The sequence below is a fragment of the Schistocerca serialis genome, chromosome 3, assembly GCF_023864345.2.
Source record: "Schistocerca serialis cubense isolate TAMUIC-IGC-003099 chromosome 3, iqSchSeri2.2, whole genome shotgun sequence".
NCBI classification, from domain to species: domain Eukaryota; kingdom Metazoa; phylum Arthropoda; class Insecta; order Orthoptera; family Acrididae; genus Schistocerca; species Schistocerca serialis.
The window spans coordinates 1,005,880,143-1,005,907,159 of NC_064640.1; the positions used below are offsets into that span (position 1 = coordinate 1,005,880,143).

Consider the following 27,017-nt stretch of genomic DNA (forward strand, 5'->3'; position numbering starts at 1 on the left):
TTAGGAACTTTTTACTGCTAGGATTCTGGTTCCTGTCCATGTAGGCGACGGCTTTTACGTTGCATAATTGGAGCCAAGGTGACGTTTTGAAGTACCAGATGTCTCCACCATAGAATGTCGCGTCGAAATCACAGTCAAGTCCAAATGCGAAGATAGGGACGTCAGTGTTGTACAACACTAATAACTTAAAGCGCGTTTATTACTGACACCATTGTACTGCCAGAACAAAACTGAACTCCTGGGCGGAGAGTATACCTGCCTATACAAACATCGAATATTCCAGAATGAACAAAACTTACAAACAGAATATATTTCAAGAACATTCCAAATACGATAACTACCAAATAGCTGTGTGCGCCAGAGCTCGTGGCAGTGTCGTTTATATGTCAACGACTTTCAGCTTTGTTTAAGATATTAACACTGCTATCGGCAAGATGAATTACTATCTCACTTCAGTTGTCAGAAGGGTGCAAAACCTATGGCTTAAACCAAATGCGAATAAATCCCAAGTAATTTCAGTATCCTAATAGAAACAAATTAGCTCAGAATTCTGCGACGGATCGTTACCTTTTCGTCTAGAGTCTAGACAGTATTCCAACACCATACCAGAAAACGGCGAATGAACTGGGTGTAACTTTGGATGAACGCCTCAGCTGGTCGAAAATACTGTTCCGCATGTAGGGCATCTTCCGCTTGCCTCTATACCCTCAAAGACTTTCAGAACCTCAGGATGTGAAACGTAAACTTGTGCATTTATTCGTTCTGGCGAATCTTCCGTATTGCTATCTAATCAAACAGGGCATAAGTATTGAAAACTATAGACGGGTAGAACTAATCGTGAATGCTTGTGTGCGTTATGTGTGGAAAATCCTTCCATATGATCACGTCGGAGCTTCATCCGTCCAGTTAGGATTGTTGCAGCCAGACAAGGTGCACCCTGTCGAGTGTAAGAAAAAGATGAAGCATTTCCTTTTGTCAGTCACATAACGTTTCTCACAAAAATTAACATAAACAACTACATATACAAAATTTTAGAAAGTTTAGAGAAAATTATTGTGCATGACTTCGTACACAACGGTAAGGAGAGGTGAGCGACAGTATGGTGCAGGAACTGTCGTCGTAGGAAAGCTGGACAGCGCCAGAAATGATTAGTGAACAAGTTAACACAGTAGCCAGAAGACTTATTTAACTTGCATTTCTCCAAACGTACAAAGACTTTTTACAAATAGTGCAGTAAGTAACAGAGTCCAGCTATCACAATGTCAACTAGGATGAGGCTTGCTGTACTATGCATGAATGTTGGTGCATTCCACAATGGGTCCAAGTGCAAGTCGTTTGCGTGGCTGCCGCCGGCCGTCCTATATCGCGGCGGCAGAGGGCGCTCGTAGTCCACAGACGGAGGTGTGGCTCAGTGGGAGCGCACCATTGGGTCCGCTAGATCCCACACGACCGCTGTTAGCGTCAGACAGAAACCTGCTGTTCTGTTGCCAACTTCGCGACGCCTGTAGGGTGGTATTGATACGTGACATCACAGAGATAAGAATAAAAACTTTTTTATATGACTGAAATGTCCCAGGTGCACCGTTTCCCCGCTCTGGAAACTTGAAGGTTTTGATTTTGGACTCCATTATGGAAACGTTTAGCCACAACCACCATGTCTGGAAATGGAAAATCCTGAGGCAACTAGAGCCTTCCACCATCAACAGAGATTTACCATAAACTTGTGAGCTGGTATTGTTCACAATCATCCGATTGGGCCGCATCTTCTGCCCAACACACTCAGTGGAGGAAATGACCATATGTTTCTCAGCGAACTACTATCGGAAATGTTGGATAACGTCCTGGTGACAGTTAGGCGATGATTATGGTCCAAGTGTGACGTAGCTCCGCCACATTTTTGCTGTTGATGTCAGAGAACATTTAGACCATGGTTTCCCCAGTTGCTGGACTGGGAGGGATGATACCGTACCGTGGTCACAACGTTCGCCTGACCCCATTGGTATGCATTTTTTGAAGCGGGAGATAAAACGTATGGTGTATGAGACACCGATAGACACTCCAGAAGAGCTGGTTGCCCGACTGACTGACTCTGCAGCCATTATTCATGAAACACATTGTCGTTTCAGTAGCGTTATTCAATCATTACCACTCAGGTACCAGTTGTTCCTTAATGTAAACGAATGGAATTTTCAGTAGCATCTCTCAAACAATATTCATCACGCTACATTTTGTACACCAACAGTGTCAAAAACCTTTATAGACCCCAAGCGGGAAAAGTGTGTACCTGTGGCCTTTTCTGCTTTTTTGTTTTCACCTCCTACAAAAACTCTAAAATCTTTTATTTGTAGTTTCTTTACGTGCGTCATATGGCCAAGTCTCTCTGTCAAACAGTATAGCAGTTTCGGTTGAAACTTTCGGGCTGAGAGGCCATGGTTGATACACGCAACAATTCTCTAACGTTTCGTCTCCGACTGAGGGAGACATCTTCGGTGGGGAAGGGAAACGGTACCCGAATTCATGGAGCTGTAGACAGGGCACCGCCAACGACCTCGCCGCAGCGGTAACACCAGTTCCCGTCAGATCGCCGAAGTTAAGCGCTGTTGGGCTTGGCTAGTACTTGGATGGGTGACCGTCTAATTCTGCCGAGCGCTGTTGGCGAGCGGGCTGCATTCAGTCTTTGTGAGGCCAATTGACGATCTTACTGACCGCGAAGTAGCTGCTCTGGTCACGAAAACGTACAACGGCAGGGAGAGCGGTGTGCTGAACATTGCTTTTCCATATCCGCATCCAGTGACTTCAACCGGCTAATGATGACACGGCGGTCGGTCGGTACCGCTAGGCCTTCCGAGGCCTGTTCGGACGCAGTTTAAAGTTTAGAGGGCACCACCATTCGTCACGTGATACCGAATGCGCGATATTTCTGGCAGGTGCCAGCGTTTTGGATTAATAGTAATCGATCATCGATGTGTTAGCGCAAGGTCGACATCCATGTTTTATCTAACTTAACACTTTCTTCTCTTCCATTAAAATTATTATGGTGTTTGTAAATCTCTACGTCTCTCTACACATGCGTGCATGTGGCTCTGAGCACTATGGGACTTAACATCTGTGGTAATCAGTCCCCTAGAACTTAGAACTACTTAAACCTAACTAACCTAAGGACATCACACACATCCATGCCCGAGGCAGGATTCGAACCTGCGACCGTAGCAGTCGCGCGGTTCCGGACTGAGCGCCTGAACCGCTAGACCACCGCGGCCGGCTGCGTGCATGTCTTTGCAGAAATGCTCGTCTCACAGAATATTATTTCGTGGTTTTCATCTCGTAAAACATGTTCTGCTACAGCCGATTTGTCAGCACTTCCCAGGCGGCTGTTCCTTTTGTGCTCGGCCAAACGAGTTTTAATACTTCTTTCCTTGCTTGCAGTGTATGCTTGCCCACAACTACAAGGAGTTTTATATACCCCAAGTGTCGCTAGTGGATGCTGTACAACGTACGTCTTTTCCCGTTCTTAAATATTCTTTTATCTTATTGATGGGTATAAAAATATTTTCAACTCCATACTTGGCCATCACTTTCCCAATGCCATCTGTGATCTTGGTATAAACAGGAGGAAAACGTTCCACGTTAGTCCTGACTTTCTCTGTTATTGGATAGAGTCCTCGACCCACCTGTTTACTGGAGGAACCATTTCTCTTGAAAGGCAACAGTATGTGATCAAGCTCATATTCTAAATAAATCGGCTGCTAAACTTTATTAGTCCTGGCCACCAAGATTTATTGTCAACTCTTTTTTTGTCTTGGGTGATGGCTGAATCCCTTATGGAGGTACCGATCAGTGTGTCCAGCTCTCCTGTAGACACTATGTCTCAGAGTTGCGTCCGCGCATTTGATTATAGACACACCCAGAAAATTAATTCAGTGAGACGAGCGTTTTAGCAAAGACAATGCATTATCATGTGCGCATGTATAGAGAGACCATATAGATTTACAAACACGGAAATCATTTCAACAGAAAAGAAAAAGTTGTTAAATTAGATAAAATAGGGATGTTGACTTGCGCCAACAGATTGACGATTGATTACTCTTAACCAAGAACGATGGCGACAGCCAGAGATAAACTCGCAATCGGCATCGCGTGACGAATGGTGGCGCTCTCTATGCGGCTCTATAAACGCGAGGGGCGTCTCGAGCCCTTCGACTCCACCACGTCGACGCCAGCGGTTTGCCTGGACCTGCAAAACGCGGATGACGAGATTTGGCAGAACAATCTTGTGTAAAAAATGCTGACACAGATGAACATCCCCGACGTCTCTGTCAAGATCGTAGATAATTTCCTCCGCAATAGAATCTTCTTGGTTACTCAGCAATGAAAACGCTCAAGCTTAAGTCAAATGTCGATGAGTACCACTCAAGACTCTGTATTGTCTCCCATCCTCTTTAATATTTATGTTAATGATATGCCAGTCATCCCACACTGCCACCTGGCGTTTTACGCGCTGATACGGCGCTTTATAGGTTCGGCCGAACACGGATCAGCTCGTTGCTCGACTCCAGAGGCAGGTGGACGCGACAGTGACCTGTTGTTCCAACAAGATTTCCCTCAATGCCGCCAAAGTTACGGCAGTCTGCTTCACTAAACGGCGTCTAATCCTCCGCCAAAACATCACTGTTGCAGGTGTCCAGGTCTCATGGTCACCTGATACCAAATATCTAGATGTCTGGCTGAACAAAAAAAACTGCTCTTCCAACGACTTGCAGATACGTCACTCAAAAAGGACAAAAGCTAATAAGAGCGTTGTACCCAACGTTCAACAGCAGGGCACTGAGCCTAGAAACCAAGCTCCGACTGTACCGGATGGTTGTCCACCCTCCCCTCACCTATGGCTCCACTGCGTGGGCTAGGATTAGTGCCTCCCAGATGCAGAACCTCCAGCGCCTGCAGGTTAAGGGGCCTGCAAGCCCCTCTCCTCAAGAGGGTAGTTACCCTCCACGAGGAAACGGACATGGTCACTCTGAAGACGTCCATTCGAGAGAAGACAAGGCGTCTCTATGAAGAAATGGATGCCCCGCGCGAAACGGTCGCTGACTTACAAAACATTGGAACCACGACTCCCCGACACTGGCAGCGCCACCCTGTTCCTCTCACAATCCTTGAAGAATCATATTCCGACCATGGCTAACGATAGCTCTGTTACGGCCACCAATGAAGTGTCAGTGCTGAACTGACCACTCTGTATGTGTCGACCATCATAAGCCACCAATGTCGGTATCTAAGGTTGTTGTGTTACCTATTGCCTGCATCTTGAACTTCCACCGACGGAGGGTGGTATGGGAGTTTTTACGGAAGTAAACACCAGCCGTGAAAGTCTACATTGTATGGGAGTACCAATTGTTCCCGTCTACTTCCAGCCATGTTTGTTCATCTTTTTTCTCAGTCATTTTCCACTTTCTTCATGACTTATATTCGGTCACGTTACTCTATCTCTCCCTCTCCCACCCCCACTCTCACGTCTATTGTTGCCAGTGCCCTCAGTTTGAGTCTACGTCCGTGTAATTTTTCTTTGTTGTACTACTTTTCATGGACTATGGGAAAACCATATTTTCGTTCTCTGCTATAGCTGCAATCGATTCCATCGTTAATAGTATAACCGAGTGAGGTAGCGCAGTGGTTTAGCCCACTGGACTCGCATTCGAGAGGACGACGGGTTCAAACCCGCATTCGGCCATCGTGATTTAGGTTTTCCGTGATTTCGCTAAATCGCTTAAGGCAAATGCCAGGATGGTTCCTTCTAAAGGGCACGTCGGCTTTCCTCCTCCATCTTTCCCTAATCTCAGCTTGTGCTCCATCTCTAATCACCTCATTGTCAAGGGGTTGTTAAAGACTAATCTCCTTCTCCTCTTCCTCCGCCTATTAGTTATTTAACATTATGTAAAATATGCAGATTCCGTGGTTATATGTTAGAGAGTACCTGATGGCCGTGATCTTGCTGTTATAAATAAAGTGTATTAAGACTGGCAATGGAATTCAAATTGTTCCTCAAAAACTTGTTGATGGTATGGAAGCCTAAATCGGTTACAGTGGAATAAAAACAGAACTGCCATACTCCTTGTTTAGATGATTTTCATTAAAAAGGACACGCGACATATTAGTAACACAGGCCGTGCGTCTGCATCTACATCTATACTCCGCAAGCCATCCAGTGGTGTCTTGCGGAGGGTACTTTGTGTACCGCTGCACTTTCCCCGTTTCCCGTTCCAGTCGCCAATGTTCGCGGGAAAAACGCTTGCCGGTAAGTCTTCGTGTGTGCTAGAATCCCTCTAATATTGTCTTCATGGTTTTTTCGTGACATATACGTATAAGTAATCAATATGTTTGTTGCCGCTTCCAGGAACGTAAGCTCCCGAAATTTTAACAGTAAGCCACATCGTGAAGCTGGCTAGCGTTGCTAGCTCTGTATCACGGGTCCTGGGTTTGACTCCTGGAAGGGTTCATCTCATCATCATTTAGGAAGTGGTGAGATTGGAACTGGAAGGATTGAGAACTTGTACAGACGCTGATCACCTCGATGTTGAGCGCCCCACAAACCAACATCAACATCGTCATCACACCGTGATGCAGAATGCCTCTCTTGCTGCGTTTGCCACTGGAATTGGTTGATAATCTCCATGAAATTTCCGTGCTCACTAAATGAAACTGTAAGGAAAGGCGCTGCTCTTCTTTGGATCTTCTTTATTTCCTTTATCAATCTTATCTTCTTTATTTCCTTTATCAATCTGCTACAGACCCCATATTGACGAGTAGTATTCAAGTACTGGTCGAACAAGTGCTCTGTAAGCTACCGTATTGGTTGTCGGATCACATTTCCTGCAGGTTTCTCCAATGAATCTCACTCTGGCATCTGAAACTCAGATATCCTGGAATATTCCGACCAAAAAATTTAATCGTTTAAAGTAACTGTTGGCGCTGTTTTTTTAAGTTTCTGTACACGAAAACATATATTTTAGTTAAACTTTCAGTTAAAAAACGGATATAATAAAAAAACTGACAATTTTTATGAGGTGACTCAACACAGCTGTCAGTACATTAAATAGTTGCATGTTTGCCATCAGCTGTACAAATTTATTATTTATTTTCTGTCCAGGTATCTCTATTTCTCATGTTTGCATGGGTTCCTTGGCGTTCTCGTGTCAACAGAGTTCAGTTCTCGAGTTACCACCTTCATGGTCGTCTTGTACAATCATACTGAAGTCAGTTTTGTGCCAGTATCGAAATCATGACCTTTTATAAGTGGTTCTATAAACATTTCAAGATTTTGATCGTTTTCATTTCATCCAATGAAAAGTTGAATTCTTCAGGGTGAAGAAAATTCACACACTCGGACTTCGCAGCGCGATTCCTCACCTACTAGCAATACAAAAATGTCTCTCAAAAACTTTCGTCTTTCATATATTTACGGCAGTAAATGGACGTTAAAGACTGGTAGTCATGCGACACTAAACACTGTAATCACTTATGCGGTAGCTACCTCTGCCAGGAAGTAGCACTGGTGCTGTGCAGATGGTGCAGTGGATTGCATTTTGGATTAGCATGCAGGAGGTCTCGGGTTCGTTTCTGGATCGAGGCCTATTTATTTTTATTTGCTAAATGTAGTCTGCGTGGTACGGTATCTAGCGGCTTAATCGTCATACAGCGATTATAGTGGGTCTTCTACAGAACATTTGCACGTATGTACTACGAACACAAAAAACGGCTCTGAGCACTATGGGACTTAACATCTATGGTCATCAGTCCCCTAGAACTTAGAACTACTTAAACCTAACTAACCTAAGGACATCACACAACACCCAGCCATCAAGAGGCAGAGAAAATCCCTGACCCCGCCGGGAATCGAACCCGGGAACCCGGGCGTGGGAAGCGAGAACGCTACCGCACGACCACGAGATGCGGGCAACTACGAACACAGGAGGGGAAGTATAATCGCTTTCATCGGTTAGCTATTAAAGCCTAATTTGCACGTCGTGGACGCGAATTGTTTCGCAGTAGTGCATCTACTAGATTCTAAACCTGTTTTCTGCGTACCCCCCCCCCCCCCTGCCCCCGCCCAAAGGTCCCATTGATTAGTACCAACTATTATTATTGATATGTTCAGGTCCATTACATTTTGTTAGGACCTTACGTCACCAGTAGCGCTAACAACGTACTTTGCAAATAATTTCCAACCTCGGTTACCATTCGTATTTATTATCTCCATGGAACCACTAATTATGCCTACCAACGTTGAGTTTGATAAGCGCATGCTGTTTAGTAAGTGTCTCATGCGTTATTATTATTATTACAGAATGAAATTTTTCACTCTGCAGCAGTGTGTGCGCTGATATGAAATTTCCTGACAGATTGAAACTGTGTGTCGGACGACTCGAACTCGGAACCTTTGCCTTTCGCGGACAAGTACTCTACCGACATCTTGTTTTCTTTATCCCATTTTTTTCGTTATTGTTCGTTGTATTTGTTCGAGGCTGACGTCCCGTGACGCTTGTTCAAGTTCATCGTTGTTTTATGGGAAAAGTCTGATCAAACATGCGAACAATAAATCGCGAGTATCGGGCAACCAATGTTTTCATTTGTGATGTGAAAAGCCCGGCACACTTGGACAACGAAGCCTTTCTACAGAAACTATCGATTAAAGGCAAGTATTAAATTTGTTTTTATATTCTTCTTTCAGAACTTGCCTTCGCAATGGAAACATCAAACGCTATACCAGCGTTCGACTTGCTACAAAGGCATTGTCAAAACTTTGATTAATGCAACGTTTAAGTTTCATGGAGAATTTATTTGCATGCTTCTAAATATAGTGAAATTAATGGTTAATGGGAAATGCGAGTGTTTCGCATCTACATCTACATGGATACTCTGAAAATCACATTTTAGTGCCTGGCAGAGGGTTCATCGAACCACCTTCACAATTCTCTATTATTCCAGTCTCATATAGCGCGCGCGAAGAATGAACACCTATATCTTTCCGTACGAGCTCTGATTTCCCTCATTTTATCAGGATGGTCGTTTATCCCTATGTAGGTCGGTGTCAACAAAATATTTTCGCATTCGGAGGAGAAAGTTGGTGATTGGAATTTCGTGAGAAGATTCCGCCCCAACGAAAACTCCTTTGTTATAATGATGTCCACCCCAAATCCTGTATCATTGCAATGTCACTCTCTCCCCTATTTCGCGATAATACAAAACGTGCTGCCCTTCTTTGAACTTTTTCGACGTACTCCGTCAATCCCATCTGGTAAGGATGCCTCACAGCGCAGCAGTATTCTAAAAGAGGACGGACAAGCGTAGTGTAGGCAGTCTCCATAGTAGATTCGCAGTACGCAAATGGGTCGTGTGTATTTAAGAATCACAATTTAATGCAAAATCACGAGGACCACGCATATATTACTTGGGTCTCTGCAGAATTTTAACATCGGGACTATCATTACAGTTACCCGCAATATCAATAATCTGAGAAGAAAGTTACGATCGCGGAGCAGAACTCTCAGTGGTTTACAAAGTGCGCATCATGTCGATATTTGTAAGCCACTGCACAATACTATATACCGTGCTGCCTGCTGCATGTACTAGAAAACATCACTTTTCTATTATAGTGATCTCTTCTATGAGAGCGTCGACCACGTGTAACGCAAGTCTCGGTTTTCAAACAAGCTTTCGTGCAAACCGACCTTAACGTTAACGAGACGGTTTCTGTTACCGTTTTCATTTTTTATTTTCAACTTAATTCAGAAGCAGAATGAGGCAAAGTCCCATCACTGCGACTAGGTCCTGGGAGGAACGATGTGATCATTATTTTATACTGAATGTTACTGGCTTTCAGACATGCGTAGTTGTTACGCCGAATTTTGCACAGATTGTTACGAGACAGATTTTTTCCCCGAAACTGTTCCGAATCCTAATTAATAGTCAGTTATCCAAATTAAACTACCCGTATTTAATTCAAATTAAAATCGACACATGAAAATGATAATGTTAATGAAACAAACAGCAGTGATTTCAAAACTAGTAATTACTTGTCAATTTAATTTTAAAGGTGGCTGTTGTCTATGTGTGGTTGAATATATAAAAGTGGCCGGTGTGTGGGCTGCGAAGTGTGTGGCTGGCTGTGGCAAAACTAAATGAAATGAAACTGTCTACTGCGTGGTGAAGCCATTCAAAGCACACTGTATTTTGAGATCTTACCGCCAACCAGCACAGATGAACGCTTGAAAGCAAATACCAAAGCAATCACACGACAGTCTCATCGGGAAACGCTTAACAGGGAAAGCCTCGTTACACCAAACCACATTTGATTATCTACTATTCTACTGCTAAGACTATTTTTGGGTGCAGGGGGGATATAGCCTTAATTTATCGATGTCTTACAGACGATCTTCATTGCCTTTAAACATTGCTTCCTTCGGGTCATTTAAATTAGGTCATCCAATTTCTCAACAAAAACATAAGACATGTGCGCTGTCATCAATTACACTTTGGTAATGCATAGGATGGTACCTAGGAATCCTATGTGAGAAAATTTTGTGGTAACTTCCACAATGAAAATTTATTTCCATAAAACACTGGTATCAGCATGCGAGAAAGGACATCCTTACGGGCTCGCGGAGAGGCCGCGTGGTTTGAGGCGCAATGTCACGGATTGCGTGGCCCCTCCCGCCGGACGTTCGAGTCCTCCCTCGGACATATGTGTGTGTGTGTGTGTGTGTGTGTGTGTGTGTGTGTGTTGTTCTTAGCATAAGTTAGTTTAAGTTAGTTCAAGTAGTGTGTAAGTCTAGGGACCGACGACCTCAGCAGTTTGGTCCCTTAGGAATTCTCACACATTTGTCCATTTTGACATCCTTACGCTAACGGTTGCTGGTGCCTCATTTACTCATTAGATAACCTTAAATTAAAATCCTTGTGCGTCCAAAAAGGGTTCTATTTCCAGAATGAGATTTTCACTCTGCAGCGGAGTGTGCGCTGATATGAAACTTCCTGGCAGATTAAAACTGTGTGCCCGACCGAGACTCGAACTCGGGACCTTTGCCTTTCGCGGGCAAGTGCTCTACCAACTGAGCTACCGAAGCACGACTCACGACCGGTACTCACAGCTTTACTTCTGCCAGTACCTCGTCGTAGAGCACTTGCCCGCGAAAGGCAAAGGTCCCGAGTTCGAGTCTCGGTCGGGCACACAGTTTTAATCTGCCAGGAAGTTTCAGGGTTCTATTTGTTGAATCACATATGAAATTAAAGGAAAGGAAATAATGGATTAACACACTCGTAACTGGATCCATACACAGAAGATGAAAGACAGGCAGAAGGTAGACTATCGCCATACATTCAGATATAGCAAAGACTAATTCCGTCTAACAGTAAATAAAACAAGCATAAATACGGGGTGCAACCAGTCATCTGAAAAATATTCATACGCAAAAACGAAAGATAAAGCGCACCTGGCTGAGTAACTGAACAAAGGTAGCAAGCACGTGAATTATCATTAGTGGTTGAAAATTGACAAAATAAACAACACACATTCGAAAAATATTAAGTGAAATGTAATAGTGACGATCATATAATGAACAGAAAAATCTGACGTCTCGTCATATTGGTAGTGGTACCTACGAACAAAGCAAGTTTCAGTAACAAATCCAGGATTAATATCACACGGAAATCATTGTAACAGGAGAGTACGATTTGAATTAGAAAAAGATGTAGCTGAAGACTCTTGAATGAAATACGAACACTCGAGTTCAGTGGGACAAAGCACAACGATAGAGGATACAAAGAATAAATATTAAAACTACAGCAAGAAAACGAATTACACACACACACACACACACACACACACACAAAGACACTGTTACACACGGATTCAATCTGAAGAGTGTATTATTCTTACATAACTAAACCTCGCGAAGCACATCACACTTTCATAACTGAAAATTCGAATCGAACAAAGCAAGTCTCTGAATAAACCAGTCAGTCATGGAAATTCTGTCAGTCCCTACTCTAAATAAATCATGGACATTATTCCGGAGACAAAGTTGAATAGAAAATTATGAACTCCTTCAGTTAGACTGAAGACGTACACAATCTTTCACGATTTTAAGTTACCAGTCGCGCTGTTGATCGACGATGTTCACTCACCAAAATCCAGTAGCAGACTGCACGAGCATGCTTGCTAACCTGGTAAATGGAAGTGACCAAAGGGGTTCCTTCCACCACCAACCCAACAACAGTAGAACGATTTACACAGAGGTGACAGAACTCTTTTCCTTGGTCAAGCTACTCAGCGTTGGTCTTGCTGCTACTACAGCAGACGGAGGACACTACACTACAACCTTCTTGGAAATACAAAGCAGACACACACATCCACTAACTCTTTTATGCAAGAGGGGAGGGAAAGGAAAGAACATAGGAATAAAATATACAAGCAATATAAAATATATGAGTGGGTTGCATGGGAAACAATGATAAATAGTTTTGCCGGCCAGGGTGGCCGAGCAGTTCTAGACGCTACAGTCTGGAACCGCGCGACCGCTACGGTCGCAGGTTCGAATCCTGCCTCGGGCATGGATATGTGTGATGTCCGTAGGTTAGTTAGATTTAAGTATTTCTAAGTTCTAGGGGACTGATGACCTCAGAAGTTAAGTCCCATAGTGCTCAGAGCCATTTTTTGATAAATAGTTATAAATACATATACATGTTTTAAGCTGATGCAGAACAAATGTCATTTGCATCATAACGTTAACTATGGTTGAGATAAACTATTCCACTGTACAATCTTCTTCCAGATTAAGTTAAAAAGTGCTCCGAAAATCAGAGATGCTAATATGGATGGAATAACAAGGTAAACCAAGCAAAATACAGAGGCATTTTAATTTCTCTTCAGTGAAAGATATGTGTAATGTTTCTTTCTAAGTTGGGCCCGCTGGCAGTCTATGGGAACGTGAGACGCGCAGCCGTTCAGTGGCTATCATGGGATAAAAATGTTTCAACCTGTAGCTGGGTCCTAAAGGTGCCCATTCACAACCCGACTGGTCTGCCGACCCATCCGTTGACCGGGTCGCCGACTCGACAGACTGTGTGTGGACACCGGAGACAGCTTGGCAGACTATACCTGCCTGCACTGATGCATTGTGGGCTGTCAAGTAGCAGTTGGGGCTAGCAAGTAGAAGTCTCCGAGTCGAACCGATTTATCCGGACCACGGACGCGACTACGGACCCATCAGATGAAAAGATTGTGGTAGACCTCCTCGGTGGATGGGTCGGCAGGACACCGGAGACAGCTTGGCAGACTATACCTGCCTGCACTGATGCATTGTGGGCTGTCAAGTAGCAGTTGGGGCTAGCAAGTAGAAGTCTCCGAGTCGAACCGATTTATCCGGACCACGGACGCGACTACGGACCCATCAGATGAAAAGATTGTGGTAGACCTCCTCGGTGGATGGGTCGGCAGACTCGTCCACTTGTGTACAGGAGGCCTTTTAAGGCAGGTATTCCGCGTAGGTGGCCGTTGTCAGAGAAAATGCTGCCGCGTGCATATAAAAGCCTCACAGAGCTGTGAAGGCGACTTTCGCCAGGCCGCAAACTGCCATTGTGAGAAGCTGTGCAAAGAAAGCTTTCGAAATACATGGGAATCTGCAATCACGTGGAAAACATGACGCATTCAGGCCGACAGAAATCCGATTCATTCAAAGTAGTACAGCAGGAGCGGTTGCTTAAATTCTGTAAGGCAGTTCCGAGCTGATTCGCCAAAATTATTTTTGGAGCGGAGAGAGATAGTCGCGAGTGCATATGTGCAGCCCTAGTCATTGGCACAAACGTGAAACCAATCTCATGGTGTGAGGAAAGTTCTGCTTTTGACATCTTGTGAGACAGAGACATACATTACTGGTTAATCACGGTAGGTTCTTGAGGAGAAGGGATATTGTTGTTATTGTTATAAACTTTTCATCGGTCATAACTCAGAAGGTCTGTACCGATTGCCTGAAGAGAACCCAGTGCTGGCAGAACCAACAAGAATTCTGAGTAGGATAGAGGTACAAACTTCGTCTTAGGTGCTGCACAGAGGACTCTTCTTCTTGGGCAGGCAGAGGGAGAGATGCTTTCACCTTAGAGCTGCAGAGAGGGACGAGTCTGTTCCAGTGGTGTCCATAGATACTTGGGCCGAACTTATAACTTTCAGCTGTCACTGCAGCCATCCTCTGCACCTGAGCCTTAGAGCGATGGTTAGAACAAACCGCATTCGCACGAATGGTCACGAGTGGACCGCGAAGTTGTTTGTTGGAAATTAGAGACATGGTTTTCTAAATTATTTTACACAGTCTGCTAGTTAAACTTAACATACACTTGGGCAAGGGTGCTGGTGCTTACATTTACTGTTCCGGCTTTTTTTCGTTGGTCTGTTGAATAATTCCGCAGTCATTGGGCGTTTATGTGGACATAGCTAAGTGTATCATTTCATTTCCAGCTACACGTTCCAAGATCTCATCGTGTTCGCTTCACAATTCATTTGAGCCTTATCGACTTTATTATTAATTTCTTCGTCTATTGGAATCCAAGTAATGTATTTTACTAATAGACAATATCTTATAGCGACCTACACTGAGGTGGAAAAAGTCATGGTATACCTGTTAATATCGTGTCGCGCCTCCTTTTGCCCGGTGTGTTGCAGCAACTGGACGTGGCATATACTCAACAACTCGTTCGAAGCCCACGCAGAAATACTGAGCCATGCTGCCTCTATAACTGTCCATTATTGCGAGTGTGTTGCCAGTGCAGGATTTTGTGCACGAACTGGCTTCTAGGTTATATCCCACAAATGCTTTCTATTGGAGGCCAAATCATTAGTTGGAGTAGAACCGCTAACAATTGTGGCCCGGTGACACGTTGCACTGCCGTCCTTAAAAATGACATTGTTTGGGAACGTGAAGTATGAATAGCTGCAAATGGTCTCCAAATAGTCGAACATAAACATTTCCTATCAATGATCGGTTCAGTGAGACCAGAGGACCCAGTCCATTCCATGTAAACACAGCCCACACCGTTATGGAGCCACCACCAGCTTGAGCAGTACCTTGTTGACAACTAGGACCCATGGCTTCGTGGGGTCTGCACCGCCAGCTCTTATCAACTCAAATCGGGACTCATCCGACCAGACCACGGTTTTCTAGTCGTGTAGGATCCAACCGATACGGTCACGAGCCCAGGAAAGGCACTGTAGGCGATTTCATGCTGTTAGCAAAGGCACTCACGAAATTCGTCTGCTGCCATAGCCCATTAACGCCAAATTTCGTCGCACTCCCCTAACGTATACGTTCGTCATATGTACACATTGATTCCTCCTATTATTTCAAGCAGTAATGCTTGTCTGTTAGCACTGACAACTCTACTCAAACGCCGCTGCTCTCGGTCGTTAAGTGAAGGCCATCGGCCATTACGTTGTCCGTGGTGTGAGGTAACGCCCGAAATTTGGTATTCTCGGCACACTCTTGACTCTGTGGATGTCAGAGTATTGAATTCCCCAACGATTTCCGAAACTGATTATCCCATGTGTCTAGCTTCAAGTACCACTCCGCATTTAAATTCCCGTCGGGTGGCCATAATCATGTCGGAAACCTTTTCTCACGAATCCCCTAAGTGCAAATGACAGCTCCACTAATTCACTGCTCCTTAACCGTGTGTGCGTATCGCATCCCACAACTTTTTTCACCTCAGTGAATGGTTTCATTTCGTAGTTTGATGATACCTGTTTTCCCATTATATCTATTTGAGTTATGGGACACATATTTCATGTGTGACTGGGTCACCCTTATTTAAATTCAGATTGCGCGACTTATTCCTTAATACTGCATATTACCTAATGGGAAGCGGTCTGTTCAGCGTATAGGTTACCGGGTTCAGATCTTTTTAGCATCTCAGGGGTATGCTAAATGCTCATCCGTGATCTCACAAGACGATACATACGTTTGAGAGAGGAATGTTGCATGATAATCAATCTCGTCTTAAAAATACTACAACTTTTTGTAGACACGACTATTTAGCTTTCGATAAAACAAAATGGACCTGCAATTAACTAAACGTGATAACATCACAATTTTTTACTCAGTTCACTGAAACGTTACTAGAACCACTAACGCTACACAAACATCTTAAAAGTACTAATTCCTATGGATAAATCACATGTAGATATTGATTCACTGATAGCATACCAGGTAAACTGCATCAAGCCTGTGAAAGGAACTATTTACAAAACACTTGCATTACATAGGCGTATACTATAATGTCTCTGAAGAATCTCAAACTATGATAGTTATGGAGGATTTCAAACATGTGAGCAGACTAACGACATGCATTGTAACTTGCTTTTCTGTTCACGTAAATGTCTGCAGATATTATTATTGACTTGTCGACGGTTATAGGTAAAATAATGGAGTTATTACACAATAAAGCACAATTTATGTTTCACAATCTTTTGTTGTATACGATCCATGTTTTCGGGTTGAAGCCCATTTTTTAATGTCACAATGTTCTGAAGGTTTATTAATGCATTATTACGTACAACCAAGAAGAGTCCGCAATAACCAAATAAATTAAAAAATAGCTATGTATACATTAGACCTACAGTATACGAAACGATAGCTAAATATCTAACATAAAGTGCTAGTTAAATGGACAAGAATACAATCACTTATCGTTGGGGTGTAGAATAACTGGACTGAGTACTTGTAAGTGTTCGAGCAGTAAACAAGAGTAGCGAGTTCTAGTAGAACACACAAGCGGTATCGTTAAAGGAAACGCGGAATCAAACAGAGTTTTCTTCGTCTATTTTGCCAGAATACAGAGGCCGTGGGTAGACAGTACCTGTTAGAAAGATATTTTCAACTTTGAAGACAAATACACTGAAAAACCAAAGAAACTGGTACACCTGCCTAATATCGTGTAGGGCTCCTGCCAGCGCGCATAAGTGCCGCAACACGAGGTGGCATGGACTCGACTAATGTCTGAAGTAGTGCTAGAGGGGAGTGACACCATGAATGCTGCTGGGCTGTCCGTAAACAGTACAAGGTGGTGGATATCTCTTCTGAACAGCAGGTTGCAAGGCACCACAGATATGCTCAATAATTTTCTTGTTTGGGGCGTTTGGTGGCCAGCGGAAGTATTTAAACTCAGTGTTCCTGGTGCCCCTCTGTAGCAATTATGAACGTGTGCGGTGTCGCATTGTCCCGCTGGTATTTCCCAAGTCCCTCGGGATGCACAATGGACATGAATGGATGCAGGTGATCAGACAGGATGCTTACGTACGTGTCACCTGTCAGAGTCGTGTCTAGACATATCAGGAGTCACATATCACTCTAATGCATACGCCCCACACCATTACAAAGCCTCCACCAGCTTAAGAAGTCCCCTGCTGACATGCAGGGTCCATGGATTCATGAGGTTGTCTCCATACCCGCACACGTCCATCCACTCGATACAATTTGAAACGAGACTCGTCCGACCATGTTCCGGTTATCAACAGTCCAGTGTCAGTATTGACGAGTCCAGGCGAAGCGTAGAGCTTTGTGTTGTCCAGTCATCAAGGGTACACGAGTGGGCCTTTGGCTCCGAAAGCCCATGTCGATGATTTTTCGTCGAATGGTTCACCCGCTGACACTTTTTGATGGCCCAACATTGAAATCTGCAACAATTTGCGGAAGGTCTGCACTTCTGTCACGTTCAACGATTCTCTTTAGTCGTCGTTGGTCCCGTTCTTACAGGATCTTTTTCCGGCCGCAGCGATGTCGGAGATTTGATGTTTTTCCGGATTCCTGATATTCACGGTACACTCGTGAAACGGTCGTGCGGGAAAACCCCATTTCATTGCTACCTCGGAGATGCTGTGTCCCATCGCTCGTGCGCTGACTATAACATCACGTTGAAACTCACTTAAATTTTGATAACCTGCCGTTGTAGCAGTAGTAATCATCTAACAACTGCGCCAGACACTTGTCTTATAAAGGCGTTGCCGACCGCAGTGCCGTATTCTGCCTGTTTACATATCTCTGCATTTGAATACGCATGCCTATACCAGTTTCTCTGGTGCTTCAGTGTAGTTCCCAGTGGATAAAAGTAGAATATACAACATCATATGTAAGAAGACTGGATCATATTATACAAGAAGAACGGGGAGATCAGTCCTCACTGGACTGAAGGAAGGCCAAAGATCCCGGAAATTGCTGAATATTGAACTTCGCACAGAATTGTTTATAAAGCAGATGCAAATACAGCATCACCTTTGATATCTTGAACTTACAACAGAAAAGACCGATACTTACGTGGTCTGACAACACTAAAAGTCGAAAAAATATAAAAATCATCTTTCTGAGAAATTACTTCATTGTCAGAGTGAGTTCATTTACTCGGCCATGTAGAATACTGCTAAATTAGTGAAGATAGCGATTCCACACCTCTTTGTTTATTCAGTTAGTAAGCTTTCTATGTAATTTATCTGTATATTAAATACTGAATATTCTTTTTCAAAAACTTTCTTCTTGTGTAACGTGTTCTTAAGATATTGTATCCAAGTGCTGAGCAATACTGACTGTTGGTTGGTCCTGTATTGTGCTCTTGGACAGTGTCACGAAACAACACTTTAATCCTAGTGAAATGCTGAATTTGAAATAATGAAAATGAATCTATTTAAATCCCAAAAGAAATCAATTGTGTACTCAGTGAAAACAGTTCCACTGAAACTCAATACTGAAGTATGTTATGAAAGTTATGTAACATGAAGTACTATGTCTGATTTGAAATATCCAAAAAATAAAATACTGCTCAACTCGGAAGAAAATAAATGTTTGAGATTACCTTCACAGTTCAGTGTAAATTAATCTGCTTGCTTAACACAATACCTGAAAATTCTGACTACGTACTGTTTGCTCACAAGAATGCAAAGTGAGATCTTCCCTGAAAGAAAAATAACTTACCTCTTGTTCATCAGGCTGCTTTGAATCTGGTGTACTGATATTCTCAAAAGCAAATTCAAATTGGTAAATGCAGCAGCTAAAGAAAAGTGAAGTACTCACTACTAAACTTTTCTTTGCTTGTCAGAAACAACCTGTGGCTGCGTGTGGAGTAAGGTGTAATGGAAGCACGATAAAATATTTAAGACTTTATTAAGAATGATGGAGGACGGTTTTACTTTAAATAAAAGTGTTATTGAAGAATTAAACTCTGATTACTGTCAAAAAACACTGTACAACATAAAAAAAAACAATTACGAAATTCACTCATTACAAAAATTACAGGTATTTCAACCAATTGCGTTATTTGTAACTTAATGAAAACAAAGAAATAAAATTAGCACTAATAATGAATATTATTAGTTATCCATAGGACAAATATTTCCTTCAGTTAACAGTTTTGACAAACAAACATTTAATTCTTCCACGTGTGCTAGTTACCTTGAAATATTTATCCAAAAATCATCTCCATCCACACAGTCACCACACTGTCTTTACAAACAAGTTTTCATCCCCATAACAAATATTCCAGATAATTTCTCCCAGATTCGCAAATATCAAATCTCCTTCTCTAAACCTCAACTGCTGGCTACTATGCGTCTAAATAAGAATGTCCTAACGTTGCACAACTGACTGGCCAACAAGCAAATCACAGATTGCATTTAACACAGAATCAAGGATCTTATCCACTACTCGTGCAGCGAGCTCTCCGTCTTTGTCCCAGTACAATGAAGGTAAAATATTTGCAATGAAAACCTTACAAGCTAGCAATATCATTTCTAGGATATTTACTTTGTAGCTCTACTCTGAACTCTCAAACGCTGCCAGAATAGAAAAAGTTTTAAGTTTCCCATCTGTGTTCTGCAATAATCAGTACCCCAATGTTAACACTTTCCATTTAGTTTGTACTATAGTTATATTTCACTATGTGTTTATCATATATTGTGCCGACCAGAGTGGCCGTGCGGTTCTAGGCGCTACAGTCTGGAACCGAGCGACCGCTACGGTCGCAGATTCGAATCCTGCCTCGGGCATGGATGTGTGTGCTGTCCTTAGGTTAGTTAGGTTTAATTAGTTCTAAGTTCTAGGCGACTGATGACCCCAGAAGTTAAGTCGCATAGTGCTCAGAGCCATTTTTGTATTGTGGATGCATATGTATTCATAATAAATGCTTAATTGGTTTTGTGATAATGGGCTCTTAGCTTAATCGTACATCAGATTCATTAACAACTACTTTGCAACAACTGAACCCTATTAAATGGGCAAGTGTGTATTTTCTTCTGTAAGTCTATCAACAAAAATGGGCTTTCTTGTAGTAGGATACAGACAGGTTTGAAGTACTACAACAAAATTTCACGGAGCAGGGTGTTCATATTAATATCTAAGTATACCCTCTAACACCCCGCGTAAATCTATTGTTTCATTGCTCAAGGCGAACATTGACTACTTGCACCAATGTTTACGCATGTAATGTGTTTCAGTGTGAACCATGGTGAATAAATTAAAATTCTGTTGAACTGACGCAAAAGAAATTGAAACTTCACGCCTGCTCTTCATTATCGGTTTAGTCCAAAATTATTCTATGTGCAAGACTCGTTCATAAATCAAGGTGACAGAAGTGGGAACTCCAAATGGCTAAGCATCTACAAAAAAAAATAATATTTTTCGCTTGGGCGGGTGAGGCACGAGCCTTTTACTTTAGCGTAGTTTCCAATCAACGGACGGCGCAGCGAAAGAAGTGCGGAACGGTATTCCAGGGGTCGTGGGATCGAGTCCCTGTGTGAAAACTATTTTTATTTTCAATTTGTACGTTATTTATACTGCAAATAAACGAAACAATGCTGCATATATCGTACTTACTAATATTTTCATAAAATGCATGAAAAGGAAAAGCAAAGGAAAATTAAGGATTGTGAATAAATTTCGAGGACAGGATTGTAAGGCGTACACGAGAACTTCCTGTATAAAATTAGATACTATTAGTACTTTACAGCAGGGGTAGTAATCGTCGTAAAAAAACATATTGCACAGCTCATAAACGGAGCATATTTACATGGCTGTTTTAAAGTTTCCATACGAAAACAAACTTCGTTTACGTTCATACAAGTTCGCCTTTCATCGCACAGTATCGCATCAAACCACGCTAACGCTCTATTTCACTAAATATTGGCGAGGACAGTTTGTGATGTACAATGAAATATATTTTGAGGCAGTCTTTTTCGGGATGCGATTTCTTTTTCTCTCTCAACAAGATAAGAGCAATTTTGAAGTTATTTGATTAAATTCTTTAAACGACGATAAATATAGACCACGCAGGGCTGCACTAGCAGTTTACATTTGGAGGAAATCACTGTTACACTGCGCGATGGCAATCGTTCTTCGTCTTGAAGAATCTCGTCACACAATTGTGGATTTGTTTGTCCTCCCCACGAGTCAATTGATAGAAGAATTTCTTCTCCTGCACATAGGATTTCTTCAAATCAAATACAATATATTGAGCATTCTCTGGGTTTATTTTCAGTGTAAGTAAAGTAAAAATTGAAAATAAAGAAAAGCTGCTACACATGGACTCGAGCCCCACGACTCTCGGATTACCGTTCCATATTCTTGCCGCTGCTCTAAGCGGTGGCTGGAGGCTAGGCTATTAGCATGTGTCAAATATTTTCACTTCGTTTTTCAAAAAATGAGGGGAGTCATGACGTTGTTTTTGTTAGCAATTTCTAATTATGTTTAGAAGAAATGGCAAAATCGTTTTGGTTAGTAAATAGCTGCTTCAATTTCGTGATATTTTGACGTTTGATGTAGAATTCGCAGCAAACTGTCTTCTTTCGAGAAGTCCCTTCTTATCATTATTTCTGTCTGTACTTCTGCTCTAAGGATAAGAATATACCATAAAATCCGTAAATCGTCACACATGGCAATCCTCTGGGGGCTAGCCGGAAACTCCTTTCATAGGATAAAACCGCATCCGTAGCCGAAATGGACGGCCAGGGCTCACTACAGACGCTTCTGCGGACGCTAGAAAATTGTACAGAAATACAGGAAGACCTGCAGGGTATCAACGCTAGGTGGAAGGATGGCGTTTAATCCGCAACATAAACAAATGGAACGTATTGTGTATAACTTGCAGAAAGAACCTTGTAATTGTTAAGGCTTTATCGGCGATATGTTGACATGTTGAATACTCGGCTATTCTACAGGTTTTTCGCGTTGCTCTTGCACGATATTTCGACGGCGTGACTCACTGTCTTCTTCTGTTGCTCCCTGAGTCTCAGGGAGCACTACAAGCAGAGAACGAGAACGGCGCGAACAACAAGAGCCGATTACTCGACACGTCAGAAAGACCCTTAACTGTATGATTACACGATTGCAGAATAACCACTGGTAACAGTCACCGCCATTAAATACCTATGAATACGTGCGCGATTTAAAAAGCAACCACCACATAATTCAAATCGTGCGTAAAGCAGACACCACATTGAGATTATTTGGAAGAATCCTCAGCAAGCGTAGTTCATGCACTAAGGAGATACACTATGTGATCAAAAGTATCCGGACACATGGCTGAAAATGACTTACAATTTCGTGGCGCCCTACATCGGTAATGGTGAAATTCAGTATGGTGTTGGCCCACCCTTAGTCTTGATGACAGCTTCCACTCTCGCAGTCATATGTTCCATCAGGTGCTGGAAGGTTTCTTGGGGAATGGCACCCCATTCTTCACGGAGTGCTGCACTGAGGAGAGGTATCGATGTCCCTCGGTGAGGCCTGGCACGAAGTTGGCGTTCCAAAGCATCCCAAAGGTGTTCTATAGGATGCAGATCAGGACTCTGTGCAGGCCAGTCCTTTACAGGGATGTTATTGTCGTGTAACCACTCCGCCAGAGGCCGTGCATTGTCAACAGGTGCTCGATCGTGTTGAAAGATGCAATCGCCATCCCCGAATCGCTCTTCAACAGTGGGAAGCAAGAAGGTGCTTAAAACATCAATGTAGGCTAGTGCTGTGATAGTGCCAACCCAAAACAACAAGGGGTGCTAGCACCCTACATGAAAAACACCACCACGCCGTAACACCACCGCCTCCGAATTTTACTGTTCACACTACACACACTGGCAGATGACGTTCACCGGACATTCTCCATACCCACACCATGCCATCGGATCGCCAAATTGTGTACCGTGATTCTCCACTCCACACAACGTTTTTCCACTGTTCAATCGCCCAATGTTAACGCTCCTTACACGAAGCGAGGCGTCGTTTGGCATTTACCGGCGTGATGTGTGGCTTATGAGCAGCCGCTCGACCATGAAAGCCAAGTTTTCTCACTTCCTGCCTAACTGTCATAGTACTTGCATTGGATCCTGATGCAGTCCGGAATTCCTGTGTGATGATCTGAATAGATGTCTGCCTATTACACATTACGACCCTCTTCAACTATAGGCAGTCTCTGTCAGACAACAGTCGAGGTCGACCTGTACGCTTTTGTGCTGTACTTGTCCCTCCACGTTTCCACTTCACTGTCACATCGGAAACAGTGGACCCAGGTACGTTTAAGAGCGTGGAAGTCTCGCGTACAGACGTATGACACAAGTGACACCCAATCATCTGACCACGTTCGAAGTGCGTGAGTTCCACGGAGCGCCCCATTCTGCTCTCTCACGACGTCTGATGGCTACTGAGGTCACTGATATGGAGTACCTGGCAGTAGATGGCAGCATAATGCAAACTTTTGATCACATAGCGTAGCTTGGAAAACCATCATTCGGGCCACAATTTGAATATTATTCGTCAGTCTGCGGTACGAACCAGACAGGATTGATAGATGAAATAGAGGATATCGAATGAAAAGCAGCACGTTACGTTACAGGTTCATTTGATAAGCGCGAAAGCGTCATTGAGATACTAGACCACGTCATAAAACACAGTTTTTTCCAGGGCGCCTCTCATGCACGTGGAACGACAATAGTAACTGCGACGTCCAGCCCATACAAGGGAAGATTACACATTTAAGTACTTTAAAATCCAATCGCAGAATGAGATATAAGTTGAAATTACGAGTCCAATACCCACAATCACGTGTCGATGACGTGCATATTGAGTGATCTGAAAAACTTACTACGCAAATTTCTCCGCTTAAATCAATTTTGCTCTATATTCTGGACCTACCGATATGTTGCGGTAGCATAGGACAATCCGTTGATAAGGTCAGTATAGATTTGTGACACCCGCAAAGCATTATAGTCTGGACCGTTAACAGAAATGGAAAACCGTTTGGTTCAAATTTTCTGCGTGGCCAGTCTGTCACGGACGAACACGGTGTTGTTACAGCGTCCTCAATTAGCGCCACAGTGGAATGGTTAATCTGAGTCTGAAAGACACCTCCGCCTCCACCGCAAGGAAGCAGTGGGAGAGGGCAGCGCAGCCTCCTCTGAAAGGTTGGCTACGCAGACGACGTATTAGAAGCTCACGTACTCCAGCTAGGTAATAAAACACTAGCTGAGTCACCCTCTCCAGCCCTCTCTTACGCAGTCTCACGCCTCGTCCGCTTGACGGTGACCCTTCGTGGCGATTGGCGTGGCAGTCTGCCGCCTTCTTAGCTTACAACATGTTCTGACCTCCATCACCTTGGCGTCAGACGGCTCGAGTTTAATCGAGATAATAATTCGGTCCCGTCCCGACAGGATGTACTCGATTACCGCGGCTCCCGTGACCACACGCCATCACCGTCTGCGCTGCGAGCAGAGTGCACACGACCCTCTCAGACGATTTTGATTAGCGCTTGCCGCCCTCTGCAACGAGCCTCCATCACTCTCAAGGCCAACAAATCTCCTCTCTTTCTCAAATAAAATGACACAATTTCAGAGACTTACTGGACTCATACAGGTATGATTTTATGTATACGTATTGAGGTTCCGAGGGAAAATTTGTACCGAGGTCAGGAATCGAACCCGGGTCTTTGCTTACTGGGCAGGTGAGTTAGCCACTTTGGCACGACTGTTTACGTAACTGCACTTGTGTGAACCGCTCTGTCGAGGTGACTTAATGGCTAACGCACATGCGTAGTAAGCAGGAGTTTGATTTCCGGCCTCGGTACAAATTTTCACTTTCCGCTTCAGTCTATATTCATAAAATCATATCTGTATGAGACCAGTAAAATCTTTGAAATTACGTCATTTCATTTGCCTAAGTACCTGCAGCTGGGTTTTAGGCTGGATCCGTCATTTACGTTCGATGCTGAGGAGCTATTCCAGAACATGGAGAGCCTCGGCAATTCGGTTCGTGAGTGTAAGGGGGAATTCAAAGTAGACTCGGGTGGCAGTGAGAATTTGGTTGGAGGAGGAAGCCGTGCCAGGGTAACCCGAGCAATTATGTGAACCGCCGTCTCAAGGTGGCGTAGTGGCTAATGCACCTGCCTGGTAAGCAGGAAACACGGGTTCGACTCCCGGCCTTGGTACAAATTTGCACTGGCCGCTTCAGTCTGTTTACATAAAATCCTCTCTTTCTCTTGGAGTAGTTTGTTATATAAATTCTATTGCCTGTGGATAACAGGCTATCACCACTGATAATCGGACAATGTGAACTGTTGGTATTCCCAAATTGCAAATGCTGCCACATATTTCTCTTATTGAGACAATATTCCTAAATTAATTAAATGCATATTTGCCTATCTGTGACTTGTCTGTGTCCTTCCCCCTGTCCCTTATTCTTCATACACTTTTCGGCTGGAACACCTGTGGTGTATAGGAAGCCTGCTTTACAAAAAGGAAAGATACAATACTTAACTTTTGCAGTTACACATATGTGTCGAAAGGAAAGGGTGACATACAAAATAATAAACAATTCCAAGTCTGTGCTACATGGAGGGTACAAACAACGAAACTAGAGTTGACGCTGCTGTTGAACTGGGCCGTCACCAGTCAGTCGCGGCGCTTATGTCTTCTTCACACAGGGGCCGCTGCTGTCGCGTTGTCGTCCTGGAGGGACACCCAGTCAGCGTGCAGTTGGCTGTCGTCTTCTCACAGCCGTCTATTCTCTATCGTTCCCGACTGGTGTGCCGGCGCTTGATTTTACACCGTAACAACACCTGCTATAGGCTCCGATTTCCGATGTTGAAACGGTCAAGTAGACAGAAAGATCTTATCAGTGTACATGGTAACGGGTGAAGATGGTAAAAAAAATTATTGTATTTTACTTCCATCATTGTACCTTAGCTTCAGGAAAAGGCGTGAGCTGTTACGTAAACTACTCCGCAGTACTTCTGGCTGACTCCCACGCTATTGCGCTGAGCTAGGGACGCCACCACGGTATTGCTAAGTAAGAGACGACAACTTTCTGTCTCAAACCCGCCAATGGGAGGACCGGGTGCAGTCACATAACGTACGGTGAGGTAACGGCCGCAACAGCGGGTCGCTCTCTTGCCTGCCAGCTTCCTTACCATCTGGACGTGTCCGCCGGACCTTCCTACTGAGGGCGAAATGCTCTTTCCGCACAATGTGCGGTTCACTCCGCGGCCATAGCCAGTTTTCGTGAACGTTGTATTCTTTAGTGGTAGTATTTTGGAATAAAGCCCATATTTTCCATGAATCCTGGCATTTATCTATTTTCGTGTAGGAAAAACACTCCGGATGCCCAACTGCTACCATCCTGACATGCGCACCAGGTAAGAAAGTACTCATCTGAAGCTAGAGTGAGGAAGTATCAGTTAGAGCTGCAGGACCGATTGTCACCTCCATTAATATAGGCTACCAGCAATAGCCCACCGCCATTTCTTTTAAAACCATTTTCAGTCGATTCCACTGAGTCGATCGTACCTCCCCTTCATTAATCACGCGCCACACGAGTTACAAATTTGGTGGCGAGTCGTTATACGTACATGTTTCAAACTCCAGTGGCAGACTCTGGTTCACTGTTGAAATTCCGAGAGCGTACGCTCCTAGAAGAACCAATCAGTATATTGATTCCTCCTACATTTACCTC

At 43.5% G+C, this 27,017-nt stretch overlaps 1 protein-coding gene and 1 pseudogene across 1 annotated transcript in view; both read left to right on the forward strand.

The window, feature by feature from the left end:
• The window catches only part of LOC126471452 (uncharacterized), a 413,388-nt gene that overhangs the window by 49,917 nt on the left and 336,454 nt on the right, over positions 1-27,017 (forward strand). The gene's annotated exons all lie outside the window — the stretch shown is intronic.
• LOC126472150 (5S ribosomal RNA) lies at positions 2,540-2,658 on the forward strand (annotated as a pseudogene).